This window comes from Ambystoma mexicanum, chromosome 3q (genome assembly GCF_040938575.1).
Source record: "Ambystoma mexicanum isolate Mex_15411 chromosome 3q, UKY_AmexF1_1, whole genome shotgun sequence".
Classification (NCBI taxonomy): domain Eukaryota; kingdom Metazoa; phylum Chordata; class Amphibia; order Caudata; family Ambystomatidae; genus Ambystoma; species Ambystoma mexicanum.
Window position 1 is genome coordinate 580,787,944 of NC_090926.1, and position 19,771 is coordinate 580,807,714.

At 46.8% G+C, this 19,771-nt stretch overlaps 1 protein-coding gene and 1 long non-coding RNA gene across 6 annotated transcripts in view; one reads left to right on the plus strand and one right to left on the minus strand.

Moving 5' to 3' along the window:
* TXN2 (thioredoxin 2) overlaps window positions 1-12,843 on the minus strand; it is a 238,807-nt gene extending 225,964 nt beyond the window's left edge. Inside the window, exons 1-2 of one of the 5 annotated variants that reach the window (XM_069654377.1) lie at window positions 12,694-12,715; window positions 9,965-10,002 (exon numbers count right to left, since the gene is read on the minus strand). The gene's annotated coding sequence lies outside the window, so the exon portion shown is untranslated. Of the gene's footprint in view, window positions 1-9,964; window positions 10,003-12,693 lie in introns of those variants that run through there. The other 4 variants (XM_069654376.1, XM_069654380.1, XM_069654378.1 and 1 more) reach the window with 4 other exon arrangements.
* LOC138582762 (uncharacterized) overlaps window positions 1-19,771 on the plus strand; it is a 448,281-nt gene that overhangs the window by 337,926 nt on the left and 90,584 nt on the right. The window lies entirely within an intron of this gene.

Here is a 19,771-nt window from a genome sequence, read left to right on the forward strand (position 1 = left end):
GGAAAAACAAACACACAGAAGCCCTCCCCCCTGGCCCCTCCCGAGAATCACACACCAAACAGGCAACACCACAGGCTCTCACCCACGACTTGCAGGACAATCAAATACTGGCTGCGATTGCCTCTCTGCGAACCCCTTTGGATATCAAAATAGATAAGGTAAAAGTAGATGTACAACTACTCCGACAAGACGTCAGGCAGCTATTGGAGAGTCACAACTGCTGAAACCACATTAAATGCCAGTGTCGCCGCTACCAAGGATCTGGAAGTCAGAGTTAAAGATCTGGAGAGGCAGAACGCCACGTTGGAGATGCGTGTAGAAAACGCAGAGGGTTGATCATGCAGGAATTACATGCGCATGCTGGGTGCGCCGGAGGGAGATGAAGGGCCAGACCAAACCTCGTACATCGAAAACTTGATCCTACAAGAAGTTGGACCTGAAAAACTGTCACAGGGCTTTGCAATCGAAAGGGCCTACCGATCTCTCCAGAAGAGGCCGCCTCAGGATCCCACCCCACACCGCTTATAGCGAAGGTCCTTAACTTTGCGACAGGGAGATAATCCTGTGGTTCTGCAGGGACGGGACGTGATAACAAGTGATAATTCCAAAAATCACAGTCTACCCAGATTACACACCTACCGTCCAGAGGCCCAGGAATACATTTGTACCTATTAAGGTGAGCTCTGGCAAGTGGGGCTTAAATACATGCCAATTTACTCTCCTAGGCTGAATATACTCCACAATGGTAAATCTTATTTTCTGGACAGTCACAAAGCCGTTAACATGTGGATGGAGCACAATTAATTGGCCGACAAAAGCGACCCTGACCCTTGACAATGCATTGTACCTGCTGGGCTTTACCACCTCCTTCCACATCAAAACACAGTTACGCCCCACATGAAACCGAGACGCCTCCACTCGAGGAGATGGAGATACGCTGTCCACTAAGACCGCTGCTCAGAGGCATAAACAACAAATACGCTTCTCCCGATTTATCTTATCAGTTCACCCAAGCACGGTTATTGAGCGTCAATCCAGCAACTGCCCCAATCTCCTTTGACCAGTTACCCACTGTTGGCTTCAATCACCCGCCCACAAGATGACACTAGGTATCGGCCTGTTGCCAGTCCCGCTAACTGGTATAAAAAGGCAACCCTAACCATTGAAAATACCAGAATGCCCGAACAACGCAGGTTTGTTGGGGACTGTTACAAAGTTGTATTGTTCAGGTTATGTTTTTGTTTAATCCACACACTACAGCTAACAGGGTCATGCGATCAATATGATGGGCAAACAACACGAAAGCTATCACTTCCTGTCTGGCGTAACGCCTCTTGCACTGGAAACCAACTCCTTAAAATGTGCTGGGACTGAGTATGTAGAATGCTTTGAGAGACAGGAGGGCCCTCGGGAGCCCGTTCGAGCCGACCATCACGGAACACCACCATGGCCACAATTAGAATACAGACCTGGAACATGCGTGGCCTGAAGTAAAATGCTGCTTACAACGGAATAAAATGGCTCTGTTCCAAGAAACCCATTTACTGGCCACGGAGCAGGAGACACTCCTGAACCACTGGGGCAGAACTGGCTATGGAGCAACATACTCTAGTTCGCCAGAGGAGTCTTGACTTGGATCAGCAGATCGTTGCCCTTCCAACTACTAGGTGGTGGAAAAAGATGGGAATGGGAGATACTTGATCACACAGGGCTACCTCTGCCACAGAGAAATCTGCATTATTAACTCATATTACCCAGACCATGCTATCCCGCCTCATGCTCGTAAACTGTTCTCCCTTATTGCACCCAGGCAGGCGGGTCTCACTCTGTGGGGTGGTGATTTCAACTGTGTGAGGGATGTGACACTTGATAGATCAACCCCGCAATTACTCTTCCACAGCCACGACAACACTGAACACCATCTTGTCGGACTTGGAGGATGTCTGGTGGGAACTAAACCCAAAAACCAGAGGGTTCTCCCACTACTGCCCTCCACCCCTAATCACTGTACACTAGAATTGATTACCTTTTTACTGGTCATGGCACTTAATCGGATTCCACAATGCACAATACATGGGCAGAACAGTGTCAGACCACTTCCCCTTCATGGTAGAGTGGAACCTCACCACTTCCCGACCCCCCATCCCGACATGGCAACTGCCTAATAGTGCATTGACTGACAAACTCTCTAGGAATGAACTGTTAGAATCCTTGACAACGTCGGGTATTGTATTGTATTTATTTATAATGCGCACCTAACCCAGGCGCAAAGGCAGCAAGAGGGTTGCAAAACTTAGTTACATACAGTGGGGTGAGGTCCAGCTGCAGTTACAGTGCCGGACGTATCACGCCAAATAGGAAGGGTAGAACATATACATTATAGGCAATACTATATACATATTTACATTCAATGAGGTAAGGAGCCACATGGTAGTGGCGCATCCGGGCATCGGAAAGTCGTTATGAGTCGAGAGTTTTGAGCCAGTGGATAGTCCTGGCTCTGAACTAGTGGTAGGGTAGGTCCTCCCTGCAGGTAGGCGGAAGGGAGTTCCAGAATTGCGCTGCTTTTACTGGAAACCTGTTGCCTCCAGACATTGAAGGTTTGAACCTGGGCACCAAAAGAAGGTTGGAATTGGCCGTTCGAGGGGCGAGAGGGGGTGGGTCCAGTAAATCTGGAGATGAGGTATTGAGGGGCTGCTTGGTGGAGGCATTTATGAATCAGAGACACTGATTTAAGAAATATCTTGTCCTTGGTGGATAGCCAGTTGACAGATCTTCTGGAATCAGAGATATGGGCTTTCTTCGGGATAGTGAGGGCTGCTCCAAGGGCATTATTTTGGAGGATTTGGATTTTGTTTGAGATATATTTGTTACAACCTACATATAGAGTGTTGCAATAGTCCAACTTGGACAGGATCAGCGCCCTGGCCAGGGTGGTACAGTTGGTGGGGCAGAGAAAGGGTTTGGCTGCCCTAATGAGTTTGCAAGTGTAGGAGGTGGCGGAGGCCATTGCATTCACTTGTTTGTTGAAGGTAAGGGTGGAATCTAGATAGAAGCCGAGGGTTTTAACCTCCTTAGCTACCTTGATCTTGTTATCGTCAATTATGAACGATGAGTATTTGTGGTCCAGCTTGTTGAGGTAGTGTTTAGAGCCTAGAATAAGGAGTTCTGTCTTGTCATCATTCAGGCATAGACCGTGTGAGGCCATCCATGCCTGGATGATGAGGTACACTTAATTAACGAAGGCCAAATCCTTGTCATAATCCCCCAACAACGGGATGAGGATCTGGGTATCATCGGCGTAATTAGTGTAGGTGATACCCAGATCATCTAGATCATCAAAAAGGGGCTTTGTGAAGATGTTATAAAGTGTAGGGGAGACGCAAGAACCTTGAGGCACGCCGCAAGTGATAAGTGTAGGGTCGGCTGCTGCTGACAATGAGAAGACTCATCGTGCGGTTGTTAAGGAAGGATTGGATCCAATTGGTTGCTTCTTGAGAGAAGTGGGCAGCTTTTTGTAGGTGGTTGCACAAGATCACATGGTCGACTAGATCGAAGGCTGCCGAGAGATCAAGGAGTAGCAATAGTGCTGTCTTACCCTGGTCTCTCAGCTCGTCTATCTGTGCCTTGAGATAAGTGCAGTTTCGGGTCCATGCTGTGGCCTGAAGCCCGATTGTCGGACGCCTTGGAGATGGAAGTGCTCAAGGTAATGTTGGATCTGTTGGTATGCTATTTTGTCGAGAATTTTCAGAAGGAACGGTACTGTGGTAATGGGGCGGTAGTTAGTTGGAGTGGATGGGTCTAAATATGTTTTTTTAAGCAGAGGGAGGACCAAGGACTGTTTTAAATTATTAGGTACGGTGCCTGATGTGAAAGACGCATTTATTAGTTTGGTAATAAATGGTGCAAGATCACGGGCTGCATCCTTAATCAGTTGAGCGGGGCATAGGTCTCCGTGACAGTTTGAAGGTTTGAGGGTGAGAATAGTATTTTCTACCTCTTTGGTGGATACTTTTTGGAGGTTAAAGGGGGGGTTGTGCGCTGGGGGGGTGATTGAGTCAGGTGAACCTTTTTATGGGTGACGGTACTCGGCTTAGTAGAGGAGAGCAGAGATTCTTTTTTAATGCTTAGCTTAGTCTTAAGGGAGGAGATTTTGTTCGCTAGGGCATTTTGTATGCCCGTGCAGCAGTTTTTATCTTTGATAAACGAGTCGGGCACTTGGATCGGGGATTCAACCTCTTTAAGTATTGTTAAAAGCTCTCTGGTGTTAGATTTAGCTTGTGAGATTCACGTACTAGAAGATGTTTGTTTGGCCAATATAATTTCTTTTTTATATTGGGAAGCTAGACTACTCAAATTTTTTATTTTATTTTCTGAGGGGTGAGCTCGCCAGGTTTTTTCACAGCGTCGCTTTTCCTGTCTGGAGGCTTTAAGATGAGGCGAAAACCAGGAGTTGATGTGTTTCTGGGTGAAGCCCAGTTCCTCTAGGGTGTTATTGATTGTACTGGCATTGGCGTCTGCGGGGTCGCTAAAGCCGAGGTTAAGGTCTCCTAGTAAGATGCGTTGTGAGGAGTTTTTAAGATTGTTTGATAAGATGTCAGTGAGGTCTTCTTCAAATGACCCTAAAGGGCCCGGTGGTCGGTAGATAAGGTGAATGGAGATGGATTGAGTATTGGATAGTGTTAACTTGACGGTTAGAGATTCACAGGAGCTAACATTGGTGGGTGATTCGATTGTAATAGGGAATTTAGTTTTGGCTATGATGGCAAGACCTCCGCCCCTAGAGGTGGTACGATCAAGTCTTAATAGCGTGTAGTCATCTGGTACCGCTAGCATAATTGCAGGGCCTGCCGTGGGGTAGAGCCAAGATTCGGTGACCGCTAAGAAGTCCAGGTCTTCGTTGTGTAGCAGGTCGGCAATGTCTGATGCATGGGCTACCATGGAGCAGGCATTTATTAGTGCACCCTTGGTCCCGAGATCTACTGGGTTTAGGGGTGGTGGCACAGATTTGTACATACTTTTCTGGTCACGGATGGGCTCACGGTGGAGTCTACTGTTCAATTGAAGAGGGTGTAGTGATGGATTCCTAGTCACCTTGTTGTGGGCTTGTTTAGATAGAGGGTCATAAAGCCTTGGGAGCCTGGCACGTAATCTAAGGTTCCTCATGAGAACAGGGCAAGGTGTGGAGGTCATTTCAGTTAGTGTGTATGGGTTATGTGCAGGCTCAAGTGCTGGTAAATTGGGTAGCATGGTTGGGTATTGACTGTTCAAAACGTGCAGTATTGATCTCAGTAACACTGTGTAAAGCCCATGGAGATACATTGTGATATTGGGCAAGAAAGGGCTAGTACAGTGTAGTTGTTGTCCGGTAGCGTAGGGTCTAGTATCATCTAGGTGGTGGTGGGTCACAGCAGTGTAAGGGATGGCAATTCAGAGGCAAGGTATGTGGACAGCTGGGGCACTATTTGGGAAGCAATGAAATTAGTGACAAGAGGGGAGGTCATAGCGAAGCTGGTGGGATTCGCTGTAAGTTACGGGAGAATTAGAAACCATTGAAGTACAGATAAAGACAATAGAAGCCCAAAGCCCTAATTGCCAGGCAACCAAAGATAGGCTAGCTGATCTACACTCTGTGCCATGAAGCATGGGGGAGGCTAGCTAAATTCGACTATGCCACGCAGACGGCCCAAGCCCACACAGGAGGAGACAAACCCGGAGACTATTGGCGTGGCTCTGTAAGCGGGAACACCCCTGACCACACAGCTCTAAGACGAATGTGGGGCACTGTGGAGATCCCAACAGATGATTAACGAAACCTTCACTACCTATTATACGCAACGGTACAGCCACGACCACCTGTTTCCCCAAAAAGACACAACATAGGCTCTCTCTCAGATTCAACTCCCGAAAATGTACCCCCGAACAGCGAGCCACTATAGATCGACCCACCACTGTGGAGCAAATAAAGAAGGCAATTGCCTCCTTCGCCACTTATAAGACACCCAGCAATGAGGGACTCCCTCTGGAGTTTTACAAAGCTTATAACCCTACTTTGACCCCAATACTCATATTTGAGGAAGCATACAGTAAAGGCATACTGCCAGCCAGCATGAGGGAAACCCTAGTTATACCTATCATCAAACCAGGAAAACCGATGGACAAATGTGACTCATACAAACTCCTTGCCATGCTAAATTATGACGTTAAGATACAACAGCCCTGGCAACACGCCTCCGTAGACACATCTCCTCCCCGATACACATGGACCAAACAAGTTTTGTACCAGGCCGTAACACCACCCTACACCTCTGCAGACTCCAACAGTAGTCGATCAAACAAATGTCTGAGAAGAACCCTACAAAGTGTCCTTGGACGCCATTAAGGGTTTTTTATTCAGTATACTGGGAGTGGCTACTGGCTTCACTACAGAGCTTTGTTTATCCGATGGGTGGTATTGTTGTACACCTTGCCAACGGCACAAGTGAAATCAGGCCGCTAGATTTCTGGAGTGTGGACTATTCACCGGGGCACTCGTCAGGGTTGCCCACTCTCGCCCATGCTATACATACTAGCCATGGAACCACTGGTGGCTTTCCTGCAACAGGAATACCAGGATGTGGGTATCCTGATTGGTGAATCCAGACATTTACTATCACTTTACGCAGATGACACACTTCTTTACCTATGTGAGCCACAACACAATCTCCCCATGATCCTTGACGTGCTGGACAGATTTGCAGAATTGTCTGGGATCTCCTTCAGTAGACTGAAAGCCTGTATCTTTCCCCTGGGCGCACACAGCAGACCTACCTGACCTAGGCATCCTCTGGGAAATGTATTCCTTTAAATACTTGGGTGTTCATATTACGCACACACCAGAGGAGACACACAAACATAATACGCTTAAAGTGGTGGGAGGCCTCAAGAGATCCATGTCGTTCTGGTCTAGGTTAGCACTCTCGCTCATGGGCAGGGTTGCCATTATAAGGGGTATGCTTTTTTCCGCCACTTAGAAACATTGATCAGGGAGTTCCTTTGGGGATCGGGCCATCACAGGCTATCCCTAGCTATGTTATATGTGCCCTACAAAGATGGGTGTGTGCAGCTGCCAAAGCTCGAGCTCTATTACCTAGCTGCCCAATTGAGCTTTGTCACGAAATGGCTCTTATGATTCTACCTCAGAATCGGCAATACTACAGCACTTAGTGACACCACACAAACTCAAAGAAATATTGTGGCTCCCGGAAAACTGCATGCACTTGGTACTCCTACTCGCCAAGATAGGTGGACTAATCTGGTCTAGGACCTTGAAGATACACGGAACACCTCACCCCTACTCCACCAATGTACCAATAGTTGCTGATGTGTGAGTGACTAGGGAGGACTTGTGCGCCTCCAGACGTTGGGTGGAATATGGCATATACACCTGGGGGACCTGTATGAGAATGGCAAATTTAAAGACTTTATGATAGAGCTGACAACAGGTGGACCTACCAGTGGGACAATTCCTCAGGTATATAACAGTGAGAGGGGTGGCAAGTCGCAGGTGACCCGAGGAGCCAGCAGAATCAACACTCAGCCCTGGTTTACATACTGGAAGATGGTTGGAGACCGGTGACCAGACTATATGGTTACCTCCTCGAGTACACTAGCAATACAAACCCTGCTCTGAAACTTAGGTGGGAAACTGATATAGTTACTACCATCAGCAATGAGAGGTGGGATCAGGCGCTTGGTTTCCCAAATAAATGTATCCCACAACGGTAGGTTCAGACTACTGCAGATCAATGTCCTTCACCGTACTTATATGACCCCCCCCCCCCCCCAGCCAAGATGCAAGATTTAATAAGAACACCATCCACCCTTCCCTGGTGCCAGCAGGACAACGCAAACTTGATGCACATGTTTTGGAAATGCACAAAGTAGCAGTCTTTCTGGGACTGTATCGAACAGACCTGCATGGCGGCTGGGGTTACTAGATACGACTGCCCCCCCAGGAGTGTCTGCTGGGAACATATTCTAGCGAGGGCAAATGTAAACATGTAATTAAACTCATGGACTAAGCATGCATGCTTGTGAAAAGGAGAATTGCAATGTCCTGGAAATCCACAAGAGGCCCAGAGTTCAAAATGTGGCTACATGACTTTGAAACCTGGTGTGAAGCCGAACCTAGAGCATGGGCTTCGGCGCTGCATATATAAGAGGATGACCCCGCTGACACCTTTGTAGCCTGGAAGTCCCTGGTCTACATACAACGTCACAAATTTGTGAGTAAAGCTGACTCCCAACCCCCGCCTCCACCTGTGCTTAGACACCTACCCACGCTCAGTCACTTCGCAACCCTGGGGTGAGACACCATTCGGTGATCACGTGACCTACTTTTTTATCATGAGCCCCATGTTGGTTATATGTATGGAAATTTCTTTTACACCTTCCCCCACCCCTTTCTTTTTCTCTTCCTTCTTCCTTCTTCGATTTTATTAATCCTCTCCCTGTTTGAGGTTGTGTCTGTTATTACAAACATTCCTAGATTGTATAATGCTACTGCATATATGTTGGTGATGATACAGTGTCGTTCTTTGCTCAATAGAAGAAATTTAAAAATCAAATCAAACTAAGTGAAAATTAAAACAAGTGCAGTTAAGCATCGAACAAACTGAAAGAAGTGGTTTCCAGGATGAAACAGATAATGTTTGGAAACAGAACGAAGTGAAAGACATAAGCATTTCTGAATGCAGCACAGAGCCAAAACAAGTGATTCACTTTTATGAATGTAATGAAACATTTCTTAGACAAAGCAAGTAATGAGCATGTTTGAACAGGTGGCAAATACAAGTGTTGGCAAAGCAAATAGAATCCCATGGGGATGATAAATGAAACAAGTATCACAAGCTCAAAGTGTTCAAGGAAGTGCAGGTTAAGAGGAAACCTGTTTTCGCAAGAGCCAGAAGAGTACAGAAAGTGTAACCAATTGAATCGAGCCACAGTCAAGTGTTGGAAGAGTGGAATCCTGATAAAAGGAACAGCCTTTACTGTCAAGGGAAAGCAGTGGGCATTTGTTGATGAAAAGCAGATGAGAAAGGGTATGAGTTGCGTGACTGTGTGGTCCGACAACTGTGCCAAGACCAAGGCGCCCTTTTGGAAAAAGCCAATGAAAGTAACTGAAGAAGTTTGTGTTTTGCCACAGTTGCTCAAGTGATTTTGAAGTCACAACACTGAACTATTTTGGTGAAGCATTGAAGGCAAGAGAGTTGAGAAGTGTCGCATGGAATTGTGTTTTGAAAGGCTGGAAGACTTGAACTCTTGGGGAAGGGAACCCAGAGACTGGAAAACTGTTGAACTTGGGGGAGGGGGAGCCGATTACAAACCAAGAGCTGGAAGAAGCTCAGAACTTTTTAAATAATATTTATTTTTGATGCCGACACCCTTACAAGTTGAATGCATTTATTGTGAGGGCAAGTATAGGTTTTGGACACAGACTGACTTTTGATTTGGACTTCCTGACTCAGACTATCCTTAGTTTTCTTTAGGTAGGAAATCCCACCTTAGCACAGGGCAAGTTAGGCCTTACTCCATCCTGACATTTAAGTTGGAAATAAAGGTTTGGTAAGAAATCTTGAGGTCTGTGTCCGACTCATGATGCCTTCACACCACCTAATTCAACCTTTAACTGCCTTCACACCACCTAATTCAACCTTTAACTATCTGATATTAAGTATACTTGGAAAGAAACCACTAATAACCCTATTAAGATGAGCAATGCAAAGGTTAACTGTTTGGTGTACATGCTACCACCATAGGCCTACAACACAAGCAAAATGTAGTCACAAAATATGCAAGAGATAACGATTTAGTTATAAATACAGCCAAAATCAAAAATGATAACATTCACCAAACGGAAAAAGTAATTAAATTTCCATTGGTATATAAAGAGCAAATTTTGAGTTGCAAAGACTCAAGTTACCTGGATTTCAGCTTATCCAATTCAATCTTTTAAGTAATCTAAGAAGCAAGATTTAATTTGAGTGATTACAATTTAAATATTTTAAGTTCACCTTTATTAGATATTACAAAACAAAAATAACCCCAAGCATAACATACGAAGTTTAATTAAAGTTATACAAAATTGTTTGATTTGACAGAAGGCTGTATATTGAAATCTGCATTCTCTACCTTCATATCTTTCGATATTGATCTTACTACACTAACTTGGGATAACCTCCTCCTTGAAGGGGTGCATTCAATAGAAGAAAGTGGCGATATATGCTAAAATTCAAATCGCCCTAGGTATTCGCTATTTTGCTAACTAAAAACGAGTTTGATGGGGAAATTAGATCAACTTCTTAATGATTATAGCCCTCCACAGGGAGTTGCGGATAACAAAAAAAGAGGCAATTCAGAATCCTAATGATATCAAAAACGGTTTCATTTGGAATGGAGAGAGTGAAAAGATAACAACTTATGTTTTATTCTGCGTATATGCAAAATTGGAAAAAAGGAGTACTCTCTGTGTACCTAACCAAATATTCTTGGCCCAAGAGCAGAGAACTCTACCTCAGATTCAAATTAAATCTTGTACTTACTCTTCAAGTTTTCGGTCCAAGGAGAAAATCAAAGATCTGTGGATATGCTGACATTGTACTACCACGTTTTATATGTGAAAGGTTTCTCTTGTTGTGAAACCATAATTAAAAAAAGGATTCTGAATGCTTAACAGCATTGGATACCATTCTCCTCCCTCTGCAAATATCAAGCAGAAGCAAAATAACCTGGCATTGTTTGCTGGCGCAGAGAGGTCTAGGGACGGAGCACCAGATTTCTGTGAGCTTTCAGAGAGCCACGGTGATAACGCTGAGGTCCTAACGGACGAACCATGAGACTGGAAAGGAGAGAGTCTACCTCCAGGGAAGTTGGCATGAAGAGTTCCTAACCAGGTACAGGGTAGAGCCTTCTCTTGAACCAAGGTAGGGAGATCTTGTAAGATTCCTTGCATTCCCTCCAAACTTGTCGTGTTTATCAGGGATACATGCAAAGCATTTTTTTTCCAGTCTTTTAAAAATGAGCATCCGCAAATTCCATATGTGGGACCATGTGGTCCAGAGCCTGCTCCACTGCGCTGTGGTCCAGATACTTCCCTTTAGGTTCCTCCCCTGTAACCACTCCAAAGGAGGTGGATGCGGAGTGAGCAGAGAGCTATGTCTTAGTCTGTAAAGCCTCCTTCTGGTTCGACATGTTGCCGCCTTCTCCTCCTGCATGGTTTCCAGAGTTTCAGCTTGTCAGAGGAACTGCATTCATGGCGTCTGCCTTCTATCTTGCATGGGGAGAGCTGGAAGAGTCAGAATGCTTCCTCTTGCCACCGCAATCCCTCATTCAGCACAGCCCAGTTTACGCTGACCCTAGGAAATACACAATCAGGGGTCACCACGATAGCCCACCTACTATCCAGCATCTAGGCAGGCAGAGTAAGCCCTAAAGAGCCCATCTCCAGGATCCTTCTACATGGAAACGCTATGGGTCCTTTAAAGTCGTCTCCTAGTATGGCTCTGTAACAGCAGAGACACATGCCCAAGTCGTAAAGGGGTGTGGGGGGGGAAGCACTATTTGTATTACCCCTTGCTGGCCCAGCTCATGTGGCGCTCAATCCTACCCAGAGTGGAGCACTCAGGCAGAGAAGGCCAACACCACAGACTGCAGAGCATGCAGGATTATGCCCAGTGCAGTTTATGCTGCGCTACCATGGGAGCCATATCCCTACAGAGCCTCTTGCCCTCGGCCCAGTGATCAGCTCCCCTTGCTAAACAAAGAGCCTGAGCCCAGCCAACGCCTTTAGGAACCTCCACAGAGGAATGGAATTACATGCCAGTCCAGATCCCCAAAAGGTTGTCTGCGCAGCACATAAACAAACAGGATTATTGTAGGAAAGCCGTCCTCCTTCATAGCAAAGGGAGCGGGGGGGCGATGGTGGCTTCTTTTCTTATAGACAAATCTTTGGAGACTGCCAGGGGAAGGCAAAATACCCTCACGTGATAAAGACTGTGATAAGGAGGGGGAGGGGCGGGAGAGGGGGTCAAGGAGATGTTATCAAAAGTGTAGGGTGTGAGCCCTCGGGAAAGCGGTGGGAGACGGACTTTCGCTGCAGGAGAACCTTTGGGTTGATATATGTTAGGGTTTTATCTTGGAATAAACCTGTGCGAGCTTTACGTAACATGCTCAAACGGGTTCTATAGAGTACAGAATATGGGATTCTTTATTGTGCGGGACCTTAACGGTATAGTAAACCGTTGTTTTAAGGGGGGCCGAAAGGGAGGTTCGGTGTGGCTGTCTAATAAGGGGAATGGCGTCTCTAACGAAAGGCGAGGCATAAAGAGTGCTGGGCGTTGACTAGGGAAAGGAAGGCTGGGGCTATCGTATGATTGATGAGGTAAAGCCCCTTCAACTCTCAAATATACACACGCGCGTCCTGCGCGGGAGAGCCCTTGCCAAGGCACACACAAATCCAATGGTGTTCTTCAGAATAAGAAATTTTACGCTGTCTCGCGCCGAATAAAAATGGCTACATTCCAACATGCGACACAAATGTGCTGCAGAAAACCCTTTTATTGCACTTTTCATTCACAGGACCTGGCGTGCTCTATGAGTCAGCCATGTGCCGACATTAAGTTCCCAGCCAAACAACCATGCCTACGTACTCACCCTTTTCTGTTCACAAGGGCAAGAGATACTATTCTAGTACTGACAGCCCGTTAAAAGAAAGTCCATAGATACGTAGCCTAATCACGTGACTTACACGCTACGTTCGCAGCAAAGAATGTCCTACACTCGGGTTGCCAGAAAAAGGAACGGTAGTGTCTAGTTCCCACCCGAGAAACGGACCATAGCAACAGCCCGCTTACTCTTCTTCACGTGACTTCCGACGTCATCATTGTGATTTTCGGGAGCAATTTTAGTAAGCGGGAAGACTGATTGCTGGTCCAAGTCGACCTGGAATCTGCGTGCCTTTTGGCTTGCAGTTGCAGTGGTTAATTTAAATATTTTATTTGTATTTGTAAAGCGTCCTAACAACCCTTAGGCATCAAAGCGCTGTTGCAAGAGCGTGTCTTAGTTACAGGAACAGGACATTTTAACACCAGATGGAACCGAGCTAGAACTTGGGGGGGGCAGTAGGTGTTAGAGTCGAACATGGCATGTGACACGTGCCACTGGCAGGTGTCACATACCTTGTCAAAAAATCTCATAATTGGGAGAAAAAAACTCAGATGTGCATGTCACTACATGCCAAACAATGTCATAAAAGAAAAAAACCTTCGATCTATCGTTTTAAAATGGATATGAAAATCCACTGGTGGGACTCGAACTAACAAGCTTTCAGATTCATTTCGATATCCTTAACCACTTAGTTTCCTTAAAACCCACTTCCTTCATACACTGTCATGTGCTACAATGTTACTCCCTTTTCTGTTTTAAGTCAAATCCTATTCTATAATGCTAAATGTAAAGAACAGTTTCATACAAAATCTGTTACTGTCTAATGCCAAAAATGTCCAATTGTATTGTTTACATGTTTTCCAAAACAGTATGGTAGCAATATTGAAGTGTTTGTGTAGATTAATTCATACTTTTTATACTGTATGAAGTGTGATAAATACAGCACAACTACATTTTACTTATAACATTAATTTATATTGCAAAGTATATGCAGAGTTATGAAAATGTTTTCATTTGCAAATGTTGCTAAATCTTCAGATTTAGGTTAAACAGCACTTAGATATGATACATTCAGTCTTGCCCAAAGAAAGTTTTCAGAAGCTCTGCAAGGAAATGTAATATCATTTTTCATTTGTATAGCGCCTTTTCCCATTGGTATGGTCTCAAAGTGTTGTAGGTGAAGGCCCTTGGGGGACTAAAGTCCATGGTATGAGAAATGTGCCAGCTACGTGTAAAATATGTGTGTGCATTGTGGTGTGTTCTCCTTTACGGTGCGAAGATGGGTATGTCATTGCGCAATGTCAATAAATACAGTTTTGCGTCAGCACGCAAGGCATTAGACCATACACGCTGTGTTTGTGTCTCTGTTCAGGGCGGAAAGGGCATTCGTGCATCCAGTCCCGCTGTTCCATCAGGACACCACCTGAATTATGATGAATATGGAGGAGGGTATGGGTGGCCAAGTCTCTACTAGCTACCCATATCGAGCTGGCATGTGGATGGCTGCTGTAGGATCATCTGGATAGTATGCGCATGCAGGAGGTTCTTTATGTGTCCAGATGGACTGAATTTTTGTCATTGGGGATAGCTGTATTTTTATGGCAGAGGTGTTGTGCAATGTGTTTTAAGAGTGGTGTGTGGTGCAGATGTGTGTGGGTCGGTGGCCTTGCCATCATTTATTTTTAATGAGCATGGCGTTTGATACGTACCCGTGTGCTCTGGCTTGTTTCCTGGTTTCATAGAATTGTCGTGCATTCTGTCCTGTTGTCTGCTGGAGGTTTTCTCTGGTCTCGGTACATTTTATTTGTAGGTTCATTGCTGCCCCTGCTTACCAGAGAGGTGCTTGAATAACCCAATGCAAGGCATGGGTTTGGTGCCTGATCGAAGGTTTCGGTTGTGTTAGTAATGGAGTACTTTCTGTTGGAGGTATTCTGGGCCTGTCTTGTGGAGGGCACATGACTTTGAAAGGGCCCGTCGCCCAACAGGGAGCCACTGGAAGACACAGTGGGTGGGTGTTATGTGCTGTCTGGAGCCAAAGTTCAGGAAGAGCCTAGCTGCAGTGTTTTGGACTTGTTGGAGCTTTCTGAGTTGAAATGCTAGTCACCCAGGTAACAGGAATTGGCATAGTCAAGGCTGAAGAGGACGAAGGCCATGATCACAGTGACTGTGAGGTTACGAGAGGTAAGCCAAGAAATATCTTAGAATGCAGAGGTGTAGATAGCAAGATTTGGGCACAAGAGTTAATGTTGTGAGAGAGTGTCAGATCAGTGTCCATGGTGCATCCCAGGTTCTTTACTGCATTGGATGCGGCACAAGGAGGACCTAGGGAGGATAGGCAAGGGGTGGGTTGGGGGAAGAGAGCCGTCTTCCTGCAGATCATGATTTCTTTTTTTCCGGGGTTGAGGAGGAGGTAGTTTCCGGGATGTCTGTAGATGAGCGTGAATATTTGGGTAATGGGCGGCTGGATCACTCTCGCACCCTCGAGCAGTCTGACAACTAGGGTGTATTCGCCGAACGGAGCTCTGTCAACTTGCTCGTGACCCGCAGAGATGGCAAACCTGAACGTGTTCACTGTTCACAGGGCTTAACCTGGGCAGCTAGGCTTGTCGGGAAGTTTACTACGCGGATCACATCCGCTGTAGTGGGATGTACATCTTGAGCCATACACCAGCGGAGCCATCTTTTCCAATCCATCCTGTAGGCTTTGGCCATCTTGGGTGCCCAGGATTCTTCAATGAAGCGCTCAACATCTCCCAATAGTCCTGGCTTTCTCCAGGCACTCCTGAAATCACTCTGGCTACCAGCTGTAGATTTCCCAGCATGACCAGAGGGTGCTGGAAACCTGGCAGGTCTGCCAGAATGCCCTGCTCGTCCAGTAGAAGGATCTGGGTGTCGCAGGTGAGCTCCATCATATCCGGGAAACAAGCTTGACTCCTTCAAGCTGGCGTCACCAGAAGTAATCTTGCTTGCTGTTGATTTACATAAACCAGCGCCCTCGCAATAATTGCAAAGGGGATAAAGGCGTAGTTCCTGCACTGACCCAATTGCTGTAAGAAGGTGTCTGTTGCTGCCGCCTCCAGCTCTGTTCTCCAGCTGAAGAATCGTTCCAGGTGGTTGTTCAACCTGGATGCGAAGAGGTCTGTCTTGCAAGGACCTGTCCTCTTCCTCAGCTCACGAAAAACTGAGCTGTTCAACTTCCAGTCGCTGGAATCCCCGAAGTGTCTGCAGTTACAGACCGCCACTTGATTGCTGATTCCTGGAAGGCCTTTCTCCAGGTTGAAATGCCATAAATCCTTGCCTAACTATGCTAACCACTTGGAGTTCGTCCCTCACATACGATAGATGTATCGTACTGCCGAGACAGTGTCCATTTTCAAAACTATACAGCATTGCACTCTGTCTCAGGTTAAACATTTGATTGCGAAGGAGACCACTAACAGCTCCAGGCAGCTGATGTGAAGCCTGAATTCCTCAAAGGACAATCACCCTCCAGTAGTCAGCTCTCCGCAGCAGGCTACCCAACCCTTGCTGCTGGCATCCGGCTCTATCACCAGGGCAGCAGCAGAGCCGAATATTGACCTTCCTTTCCACGCTTCTATGTGTCGACACCACCAAGCCAGTTCCGTGCTTGTGTAATGCAACATCGGCCCATTGTGCTTGTAAGACATTCCCTGTCAGAGGTATTGAATCTTGAGGCACTGAACAGCACAGTAATGGAGGGGCCCAGGAAAGATCGCTTGGATGGACGAGGCCAAGCGCATCACTAGCCTCGCTAACTCTTTGAGGGAGTTCTGATCTTTCGCCAAGACTGATCGGATCTCCTTTATATCGTTCATTTTGTACAGGGGCAGACGCAGTGCCTCAGCTTTGAGTCTGTGATAAACCGCAGGAACTCAATTCTCTGCAGTGGGCTGGTCTCAGATTTCTCCCAATTGATGAGAAACCCCAGCTTTTCTAGGAGACCCATCGTTGGGACCATTTGCTCTCATAGCCACATCGGATCCTGTGCCATGAGACACAGATCGTCGGTGTATACAATCAGTCTCACTCCTGAGTAGCTTTGTGAAGCACTGCAGTGCAGAAGTTAAGCCGAAAAGGAAGACACAAACTCCCACCTTTGACCTCGCCAGAGGAATTCTAATAATCGCCGGTGCATCTCGGGAATGGGTACTGCTAGATAGGCATCCCTCAAATCTATGCGGTCTGTCCAGTGCCCTTTCTGCAAAATGTCCCTGAAGAGATGGATTTCCTCCATCTTGCAGTGTCGGTACACAAGAAAGGCGTTCAATTGTCTAAGATTGATCACCAGCTTGGCCTTTCGCTTCTGTTTCACAAGGAAGACATTGCTTAGGAAGCTTTGCGCCACCTGCTGCCTTATCGCCCTTTTCTTTAGAAGCTCTCCAACTTCCTTGTCCACAAGACTTTGGTCCTCCTCTGAAATTGCGAAAGGTTGTTGCAGTTTCGCTTGTCTGGGCTCTTGAAAAATTACAGACAAAACACCTGCAGAGTCTGAGACCCACAAGTCCGCGGTAAGCTCCTCCCAAGTGCGGGAATGTCATTGCTTGCTGCTGCGCTGTGTGCATGCGACTGTACTCTCACCTGCTACTGCAGCATCAGCCCCTGCCTCTTCCACTGGAGGGGAAGAAAGGATTCAGCCTTTTGTCTTCCTGCTGTCACCAGTTGTTTCCTCTATAGGACCTCTGGCCTCGTCAGCGACTGGAGGAGCCCCCCCTGCTTCTGCCAGCCCTGGCGAATACACAGGGCACAAACACTCTTTTTAATGATGTCGGACCTTTGTCTAGAGCAGCAAAGGTGCTAACAAATCTGGACATGTCTTTGACGAAAGCTTCTCCAAACAAAAGCCCTCAGAGGATGCCAACTCCCCGAGTTTCAGGTCGATCTTTACTAAAATCGATCGTCTGCACTCCGCTGCTATCTTACAGTTGGTGTTACCTAGAAGACAAACTGCTCCTTGTGCCCAACCAGCCAGAATATGCACATAAATAGGCATGGCCTCTTTGGCCTCTTCCACCATTTGTAAGATCTTGGCCAATGGACCTATAGAATCGGGGAGCGTGTCCTGGCACGCTATCCATGAGTGGTCAATGACCTTTTTCAGGTGCTTGGTGTACTTCACCATGAATGTAAACATACGGGGGTCTAGCTCCAGAGTGTCCGCTACTTTATCCGGCAGAGAAGGTCTGGGCCATTCAGCCTTCAATTTGCTCTTCTCCTTATTTAGAGGTGTGCACAGTCGCTTGCTCAAGTACTTTGTGGCCTTAACTGGGGGCTTCCCCTCTGAGGATCTTGGGTGGAGTAGCAGGCCCGGATAAAAGGGGTCAACCAAGGAATTATCTCTGCATTTCTTTTCTTTTTTTTAAACTGTTTTTATTATCATTATACAGCATACATAAATCAGAAACCAGAGGCCTAACCGAGGCCCAGTAAAACCCAATCCCAACCCCAACCCCCCCCCCCCAACACTCTCCATGACCCCAACACCACAGCCGGTAGAGTCTTAAAACCATGATACCACATCAGTTCCAGTACACAGCACCACAGTTCAGTACTGCTATAGCCTCCAGATCTGCTTAAGTGAACAACCCAATCTAGATAAACAGAGCAAGAAGTCCATGCCGCCCGAGGGGAATCAGACCTCCAAATGTGTACTTCCTCCCTCCTTTTTGCCGGAAAGAGATTCACCTTGAGAAGAGCCAATAAGGTTTTGAGTGGGACTATTTCCCTCGTGTGGGGAAGAGCTTGAGGGCCGCAGCTCCTCCCTGTGGCTCCTAAATTCAGCCCTGTAGTCCTTGGGTCTGCATTGTGGAGGAATGATTGAATTGGACTGTTTCCCTCCGCTCACATGAAGACATAACATTCAGCCAATGTTGGAACGAGGGGGGTCTGCTGGCTCCCCATGCCTGCGCAACAAGTGACCTCACCACCACAGACGCCATTCCCACCAACCATTTCCCTACCCCCAAATCCTCCCCCACATGGGACAACAACCAAGTCTCGGGAGAAAATGGCAAAACTACGTCGACCATTTTTGACACAGTGTCAGCTACCTTTGACCTTAGGGGCTGTATCCGGGGGCATTCCCAAGTAACATGAAGAAAATCAGTGTCCCCCTGGTTGCATCTCTTACAATTTGAGGGCCTATTCGGATAGATCATGTTCAGCCGAAGAGGGGAGTAGTATACCTGATGACTATAGTTAAAGTGCAGCCGAAGCGGGGAGTAGTATACCTGATGACTATATTTAAAGTGTATCAAACGTAACCTATTATTTACCGCAATAGCTTTAGACTGCATGCATATAGAATTCCACTGCTTGTCGGTCAGCGAGTATCCCAGAGAGCCCTCCCAGTGTTCTCTATACCGGGCCGCACGGGGGTGGTCTGAGGGACCTTGCCATGCTATACAGGGTTGATACCAGTCTTCCTTTAGGCGTTGGTGTGGTAATATATGTCATAATAGTAGGGGAGGGTGGAGCGTACGGGAACTCGGGCCACCAGGCCCGGAGAACCTCCCGTAAGCGGTAATACAGAAATAGTGTTATTGGGTTCCATTCGCCTCTAACATTGGGGTTCTCCCAGAAAATGAATCTGCCCTGCGGTGCAATATCTCCCATCTCGGCATTTCTAAATGCTCTTATTTTGCCTTTTGCATGGTTCTCCTTCCTGAAGAGTGGCCAAACTCACGGAAAGGTGAGAACTGTCAGTGTTGCTGGAATCCCATTCAGTGCCCCCTTGGTCTTCCTCTGGGCTAGAGGGTATGTCACCTTGCCCCTTCCATAAAGCCTTTCCCTTAGCATGCTTCTCTTTTGTGTGCCCTTTGCATGATGCGGACAGTGGTTTGCAAACTGGCCTTATGTTCGTCCTGCCATTGCCTCTTGCGGGCTCTGGGCCTCACAGCTCTCGGGCCTTGCGTAAAGGCGATCCAGCCCAGGAGAAAGTCCAGTTTATGGCATAACGGCCCTAGGCCTGCCCACGCTGCTTTCTCCATCAGCTGTCCCAGAGAGAATGTTTGAAGGCCCTTCTCTGCTTTACTCACTGTCAGAGGAT